The sequence below is a fragment of the Arachis ipaensis genome, chromosome B04, assembly GCF_000816755.2.
Source record: "Arachis ipaensis cultivar K30076 chromosome B04, Araip1.1, whole genome shotgun sequence".
NCBI classification, from domain to species: Eukaryota; Viridiplantae; Streptophyta; class Magnoliopsida; order Fabales; family Fabaceae; genus Arachis; species Arachis ipaensis.
Window position 1 is genome coordinate 77,177,428 of NC_029788.2, and position 8,688 is coordinate 77,186,115.

An 8,688-nucleotide genomic window follows, 5' to 3' on the forward strand; every position below is an offset into this window, starting at 1 on the left:
GATTCTAAAACAAGTATTCTCGTATATTTGTTTTGTCTTTCTATTACACTTAGTAAAAATGAAGACATTTTTAAATTTATTGGCTTGGAAGGAATAAAAAGGTTTATTTTTTCAAAATGGGAGTCTTTAACTTTACATGTAATACATGTGTTCCACATTAGAAGTTTCACTGCTTATGCCATGGGGTTTCTAAGGAGTAAGGATCCACTGATTCTGGATAACAATTTGAGGGAACTGGGTGCTAAAATTATATAAGACAATTGGGCAGGTGTAGTTTCCTTTTTGAAGGTCCATTTGAGGATCTCTCTCTCTCTCTCTCTCTCTCTCTCTCACACACACACACATTTCTCTCTCTCTCTCTCTCTCTCTCTCACACACACACACACACACACATAGTTTTGGAATTAAAGAGGTATATTTTTGTTAGAATATGTTTCTGCACTATGATATTATTTTAAATCTTGTACTTAGCTATATTTCTAGATCTCATGCTCTTGAATTTCTCTAAACTTTGGTTGCTGCAACTTATTGTGTTTATCCTTTGATTAAATGGCAGTAGTAGTTTTATATCTAAGTAACCTTTCCATTGAGTATGTTTATGCTCAAATAAGTTAGGCTACATAATGTATTTATTGACCAGTCAGCTGTTTGATTCTTGGATCTGTGAATGATTGTTGCTTTCTTAATCAACACAGTTTACTTTGTAGTGGTAAATGGTAATGTTCCAATAAACGAAAATCAAGTACTAATGGGGACTATTATTCATTTTTCTAGAGTAGTTTACTGATTTCATGTTTTTAATTGTTTCACTGCCATTACATGAATGAAATGAAAAATACATCAAGTAGCAATATTATTGATTGTGTTTTACATACAAGACTTGCACTCCTATTTATACATTAATAATATGAGTAACTAACAGCTTTGCCTGATATGAAAAATCTATTATATTCTTAATTGCCTTAACAGTTTTATTAAGTCACAAGCTAACTAACCATTCTCTACACTACTATCCTTTACAAGGCTCAATTTCATCCCTCCAATATAAAATCCTAAACTCCAAAATGAAAAACCACATTAATCTTCATCTTCTCTTCCGTTTCTGTTAACTGCTACTGCTACTCTTGTACTTGTTTTACTTTTTGAGTAATGATGGGCGAGTTATTCCATCATTCACAAATCATAACATAACATTGTGTCTCCGTCTATCTCCCTCATGAATTCACAGACAGTAGAGAGAGGGCAAGGAACAGAGGAATAGCTAAAGCACCAGGGAGCAAAAATAGGAGCGTTCTTCAAGTTTTTGGCTCTTCATCAATCATAGCACCAAGAGAAAGAGAATGATGGCCAAGGAGGGAGCTGACTGAAGCTTAAGAGGGAGCTGCGTTCCACTCACCCAACTGTTCTTCGAGTTTCTTTGCTAGGTGAGGACAGCGACTTCATCTTCTTTCTTTTCTCCTCTAATTCAAAATTCTAATAATTCTCTTGCTCCATTTTTTCCAGTTTATTCAATTTCTTTTAACACAACTACCACCACAAGCAAAGAGAGGTGAGTGATTTTCTCTCCTCTGTGTTTAATTTGGTCGAATGGCCTTGTGAAATGTAACCAAAATTCTGGTTCTTGGAATGGTTAAGGTTTGGGCTCAAGAGAAAAACAGGGACAAGTCTTGTGTATTTGATCAACAAAAAGGTAAGGGTTAGAATAGTTAGATATTGATTTTAGCTGTATTTGGTGATTAAATGGCAGAAACCTTTCCATTGAGTATGCTTATTCTCAAATAAGTTAGGCTACATAATATATTTATTGACCAGCCGGCTGCTTGATTCTTGGATCTGTATGTGAATGATTGTTGCTTTCTTAATCAGCAGTTTACTTTGTAGTGGTAAATGGTAATGTTCTAATAAACAAAAATCAAGTACTAATGGGGACTATTATTCATTTGTCTAGAGTAGTTTACTGATTTCATGTTAATTATTTTTGTTGCATGTGGATTATATATGCTGCAGTATTTTCGTGGCTCATGACAATTTATCAACTATTATCAACTATTGAGCTTCATGTTCCTAAATAGAATAGAATAGTGTCCTTATGTTTACCAATTTGCCTGGTTTTTATTTTTAACATTAACTCTACCTTAAACAATTTTGATACTCACACTTATTAACTTACAAAATCCACCAATATCATGGTTTTGCAGATTGACGAAGAGCTTCTTCAGGAAGTGGTTAATATGGGATTTGACAGAAATCAATTGGTTGAATATTTATGCAACAGGATTCAAAATGAGGTCTGTTCCCTTCATTCTCTCCTTTCATGTCTTCTTGATTGTCTCTTATTATTATCTATATATTTCTGGTACTGTGGAAAACTACTTGTTATTGGATAACTGGTTCCATGTTTCTAGTGGCTATCTTGGAGCTGAGTTTCAAGAGACTATGGTTGACTCTTTACCTTAGATAGTTGACTCTTTTAAGTCTTAATGGATCTAATAATATCTCTTCCTCTGCTCAATATCTCCCACTTATTTATTTATTTTCATGTGGTTTTGTTGTTACCATGTTTGGTTAATGTGAGTGTTGAGCTGAAAAAGAGTAATGTCTGTGTTCTTTTAGCAATTGACTAATGTTGTTGGGACCCTTCATTTTTAATGTTTTCCTTTAATTTTTCAATATGAAGTGAATGACCCTTTTTGCCTTTTGAACATGGAGGTTACTAAGGAAGAGCTTAATGCAAAAATGAGAGAAAAAAGTTTCCAACTTTTGGTCTAAAAAAAACCATGCAAAGTTTCCAACATATTTGTGTTTTGTTTTGTGGCAGAGGGGGCTGGTGATGATTTGTTTAAAGAGCTATGGATGCTGTGCAGGGCCATTAATGGATGTTCCTTGTGTTCAAGACTGATTTTTCTATTTCCCTCAGGGTCACATTGAATTGGTATGATATACACTTCTTTACCTTGTTTCTGATTTTGTTTTTGAATTTCATTTTTTCCCTTTTTGTGCTATGTATGTTTTCAAATTTAAGCCTTAAGGGGTTTAGTAAGTGTTATATAATTTTGATTTTTTCTTTTGTAGTTGCCAGAACCTACAGAACAAGATTTGAGGCAGATGAAGAACCAGAAATCTCCCAAATACGATCTTCCGTCGAACAAGATATTTAAAGAACAAGATTTTTTTCTCTTCTATCAGAAGGTTAATAACTTTTATTAGAAGATACTTATGTAGGATACAATATTTTGGTTTTTTATAGTTTATTAGTAGTAAATTCTAAGTGAACTGATGTACACTTATATACAGTAGCTATAGTATACAAAAAAAAGAAGGATCTAAGGCTACGCTTATAAAAAGTAGCTATGGTATACAATATGGCTACACTTTACAAGTGATGCAGTAGCGTTAAAAAGCGTAGCCTATTCTGGAAAAATGAAAGCTGAAAAGCGTAGCCTTTGGTCCTGGACAGCATCACTTGAAAAGCATAGCCTATTCCCAAACGCCAAAAACGTAGCTCTTGGTGCAGAAAAGCGTAGCCTTTGAGAATAGGCAACGGTCGAATAGGAATCACCCCAAAAAACGTAGCCGTAGCCCAAAAAGCGTAGCCGTAGCCTAAGGTATCATTTTTTTTTCACTTTTGGCTATACTTTTTAAGTGTACCTGAATGGGTGTTTTTCTTGTAATGATTACACTCATTTTTTTAGAAGCAACGAAATATCTTTTTCCTAAAATCTCAATTATTTTTGCCAACAATTATTATTATTATGCATAATAAAAATATACTAAAATTAATTTCTACAAAATGAGATATTTCATTAAACTAAAAATATTGATACACAAATTTCTCTTGAAAATTAATAAATCATGTTACAAATTTAAACAACAAAAAATACAAGCCTATAACTATGTTACATCAATGTAACAATGATGGTCAAAAACCTAACTCAGCAAGTGCATTGAATCGTATCAAGTAATACCATGGTAAGTGGGTATTGTTCCCACAAAAATTAATGGACTGAGCAAGCAATGATTAGTCGATTATTCTAATTAGACAATTTGAAAACTTGTTTGAGAATAATTCAACGTTGAAATAGAGAACTAAAAAAGAGTAATTTTTGAGTAAATGAGATGAAAATAATATGAATGAAGATGTTAAGGCATTGGAGATGTTTAAGTTTCAGGGTAAACACTTCTTGCTATTTACTTTGATCATGCAGAGATGTATTCATGGCAAACTGTAAATAATCAAACCTCAATTTCTTAGTGATTTAATTTCTTTTAATCTAATCAATTATCAATTCCTTGATCAATTGACTATGACAAGAGGTTAAGCACAATTTCTTATTTTAACGACACAATCCTTAAAGATTAATCCTAGTTGATTTTATGTCATTTAGCAAAACTAGTTTTAGAAACTTGAAGAACTATGAGAAAAAATCTCAAGTGAATTCCAGTAATTAACTTTTCCAAGGTAATAGCAGAATTCAATCAGATTAAAATTATTGTTCAATACATTCTAATCCTTGAGATGAAGAATGACACTTGTTTCTTGAATAAAACATCAATGTATTAATCAATAGTAGAAAAACAATAATATTAATCCATTAAAATAAACAGAGCTCTGAAAATTAATAGGGGAGAATTAGTTGCTCATAATGCAGAAACAAAAATGATGAGGTGTAAAGTGCTCAGATGAAATAAGCTAAGCTGTCCGCAGAGTTCCTAGGACTTATTTATATTCTAACCTAAACCTAACTTTTTAAATTCAAAACAAAATCAAATCCCATCTTTCCAAATTAATCTAAACCAAAAGTGATCTTCTCCTTGTAATTGCAATTTAAAGCTTGGACGTTACTTGGAGTGTCTGGTATTCATTGAAATCATGGGCCTTACAATTTGTCTTGGGCTTGAAGAGTTGGCGTGGCATTTTGAAGCTTGGATTGGACTTGGCGTGACACTTGGATGAAGTGGTGTGACATGCCAAAGTGTTTACTTCTTGGAGGCTTTCTAGATTTTGGCCACTTTGGGAAGTGGTGTGGCTCTTACTTGGAGAGGTCAAAGGCGTGGCACGCCAATGGTGGAGTTGCACACCCTTGCTTCACTGGGTCCTTAGAGGTATTCTTCAAGTTCTCTGGAAGTTGACCCAGTGTTGCACGCTTATGTTGGTGTACACCACCTTCCTTTCTCTTTTTTGCCTTATTGAAGGCGTGACACTTGAGAAGTGGCGTGGCATGCCATGCTTGGAGGAGGTCGATGGCATGGCACCTGAGAGGTGGTGTGGCATGCCATGTTTCTTGGCCTGCTTGCTTGGCTCTTGGAATTTGGCCCATGATGCGCGGAAACTGTCTCTCAACAATTTTCTTTCGGCAAGTGTACCGGATTATCGTCAAGTAAAAACTCACAAAAGAGTGAGGTCGAATCCCACAGGGATTGGTAGATCGATCAATTATAATTGGTGAATTATACTAGTTGAGCGAAATTAGATTTGGTTGAGAATTTGCAGAAAGTAAAATTGGCGGGATTACATGTCAAAGTGTTGGTAGGATTACATGTCACTATATCCATCCAAACCCCAATCTAATCCAATGTGAGAAAACAATTCTAGCATGATCTCCTCATTCCTCTTTCAAGGTTCTGAGGAGATCCAATTATAAATAGCTTCTTTCCCAAGATAACTATCTAATTGGATGAAGAACGAAAGCTTTCTAGTAAAATCAAGAGAAAGGAAAGAAGAAGATGAATGAAAACTAGTATTGATCCATTGAATTACATAAAGCTCCCTAACCCATTGAAAAGGGTTTAATTGTTCATAGCTCTCAAAATGAAAATTCGAATTGAACGATACATTCTGGAAATTTACTAACAGAGAATGAAAAATACAAAAGATATAAAAGTTCCCAGTAACTAAAAAGTGAAAAGAAAAAGCCAATTCCCCCTCTAACTTAAATTCTAAGCTATTTATACACTTTCTTCCATTGATCTTCAAGCTTTGAATCGGGCTTTTGGCCTTGATAGAATTGGGTTGAAAATGGCTCCAATTGGTTTTCCTTGGTGTTGAGAAGAGATCTATGTGAATTTTGAATCCTGATGCTTCACGCTTGAGTCAACGTTTGAGGGCCAACGTTGACTCAATTGCCATTTGGAACAAAACCAGCAAAACCAGAAAGCTTGCTGTCATTGGCATTTGACTCAATGTTGGAAGGCCAACGTCAGCTAACCCACGCGTATGCGTACCGTGCGCTTCCACGCAAAAGGGTCAAAAATGCTCATCCACGCATGCGCATGGATGCAAGATTTTCATTTTGTAGTTTTATAACAAAGCAGTGGACGTTGGCCTCAGCGTTGGACCTCCAACGTTCCCTCCAACATTGGCGTTTTCACGCGTACGCGTGCTGCACGCTTACGCGCACATTGGTATTATTTTTCATCAGCGCGTACGCGTGCTTCACGCTTACGCGTGCATTGCCTTTTGTTCTATCCACGCGTACGCGTCACTGACGCATACGCGTCAAGTCAAAATTCTCAACTCCAACTTCTGGGCTTGGCATCGCGGACGTTGGAGGCAGCGTTTGAGGCAACGTTGGACCTCCAACGTTCGATTTTGGCGCGTAAGCGTGATGCACGCTTCCGCGCGGATATCAAAGTTTGCTTTTTTATGCGTACGCGTCATAGACGCTTACGCGCCACTCAAAATTTACTTAGCTCCAGAATTGAAGTTTTTATCACCACGTTGGGGGTAACGTTTGATGTCCAACGCTACCTCAGACGTGAGCATCAGCATTGTTTTCAGAGAAGTGCTCTGTTTCTCTTCCAATGTTTAAGGCAACGTTGGTGGTCCAACTTGGCCACCAACGTTGCTTCCTCTTCATCCTTTCCATGCTCCTTCTTCAACCTTCCTCCATGCTTTCCTTCTCCTATCATCAACCAGTTAATGCATCAAAGCCTTGCTAAAGTCATGAGAATTCTTACCATTCTTATCATACAAGTAATCATAGCATAAATCATCATGAAATTGCATCAAATTACTCATGGTTGAATGAATATTGGCATACATGAATTTCTACCCAAATGGCTTACTTATAGCTCAAGAAAGTGTATAAAACCTATTAAAAACAAGGAAAAAGGATAGTGAAACTAGCCTAAGATGCCTTGGCATCACAACACCAAACTTAAATCTTGCTTGTCCCTAAGCAAGTACTGAATTTATTAAGAAGAAAGAATGAAGCAGAAGGGAATGTTCATATCAGCAAGTCATTATTATTAGTTAATGGGGTTTTATGCAGAAAAATGCAACAGCTCACTTCTTATTGATCTTTAGGCATAGAAAGTCTCTTTCAAGCATTAATTATCATACTACTATGACCTCTTATTATTCATTCATCCTTGGTAGTTGTTTTTCTTTATTTTCTTTTCCTGTAGACTTTAGCTCAGTGTCATGTGTTGTAGCAATTTCTTAGCTTATCTGTACTTAACACAATTTTCACTACAGACACTTGGCTCACAAATCTTCTTAAGATATTGATGCCCAGCACCTCTTTAGGTTACTAAATGTCTTGTAGCTTGGTTGCTCTTGATAATGGACTTTCGGTTGATAATCCCGGGTTAGTTAACCCAAGTTACCAAGTGTTAAAGCACTCCATAGAACCTAATCATCCAAGCAGATCCTAGTACACAGACACCACAAGCATATGTCCTAAGGTCTAAGCTATTGGTGTCTAGCCTTATTCATAGCTTTCTTTTATTTTTGCTGCCACTTTTGGCTTTTCTTTTCCTTTCTTTTTGTTTGTTTCCCTTTTCATCCAAGGACTTTTATTTACTAAGATTCATAGACAGTAAGCTAATTTATACTAAAATGGAAACAATCTACCCTTTTATTCATTATAAGTGAGCTACTACACAATCAAACATACACCACTTACTGTTATTTTACTACTTGCTAAAAAGGAACTATTCCACTTCGATCTTGTTCAAACATTTCTTTTATTGAAATTAAAAAGACTTAAGGAACAAGACAAGTATTTAACAAGTGAAAGTGAAAGCCACACACTTAGACTAGCATACTTATTGCAAACTTAAACACACAAAATGCAAAACAGCTTAAGCTAATATTAACTAAAATAGACATGTTCTTTCTTTATTGAATGGAATAACCAAGGAGTGAGTCCACCTTTCATTTTTTATCTTGTTTGTCTTTTTTCTTCTTCTCGCTTGCTTGCTTACTAGTTTCTCCCTTGCCTTTGCCTTTTAGCTTTTGCCAGAATCTAGCCTTTTTCATTGTCTCTTCCACTCTGTTTTCAAGGCATATTGCTTTGTCTATTTCTCTGTCACTCCTTTCCTTGAAGTATTCATCATAAATTGGAAAAGCTAGATCCATGCTATGCAGATGTTCCCCAATGTAGTTGAGCTTGATTAGACTATTTATGTTATAGTTAGGTTGAACTCCATACCTTGCATCTTGAAGGGTCGTGAACTCCTGGAAAGCTCTCATGTTATCAACTTGAAGTTGGGCCAGCTGGTTGAGAGATTCTTGAAACTGTGAATCTTGTTCTCTTTGCATGACTAGAGATCTTGACTCATAATCTCTCTGTTGACTCATCATTCTCAGCTGAAGCTCCTCTTGTCTTTGTTGAGCTCTCATGTACTGTGAATGGAACTCTTCTTACTTTTCTTGAACTCTCATGTACTGTTCGGAGAGCTTTT

At 35.8% G+C, this 8,688-nt stretch overlaps 1 long non-coding RNA gene across 1 annotated transcript; it reads left to right on the top strand.

Moving 5' to 3' along the window:
* LOC107637826 lies at positions 1,291 to 1,672 on the top strand. Its single transcript, XR_001619555.2, has 3 exons — positions 1,291 to 1,424; positions 1,504 to 1,549; positions 1,636 to 1,672. It is a non-coding gene; the product is annotated as an uncharacterized LOC107637826 (long non-coding RNA).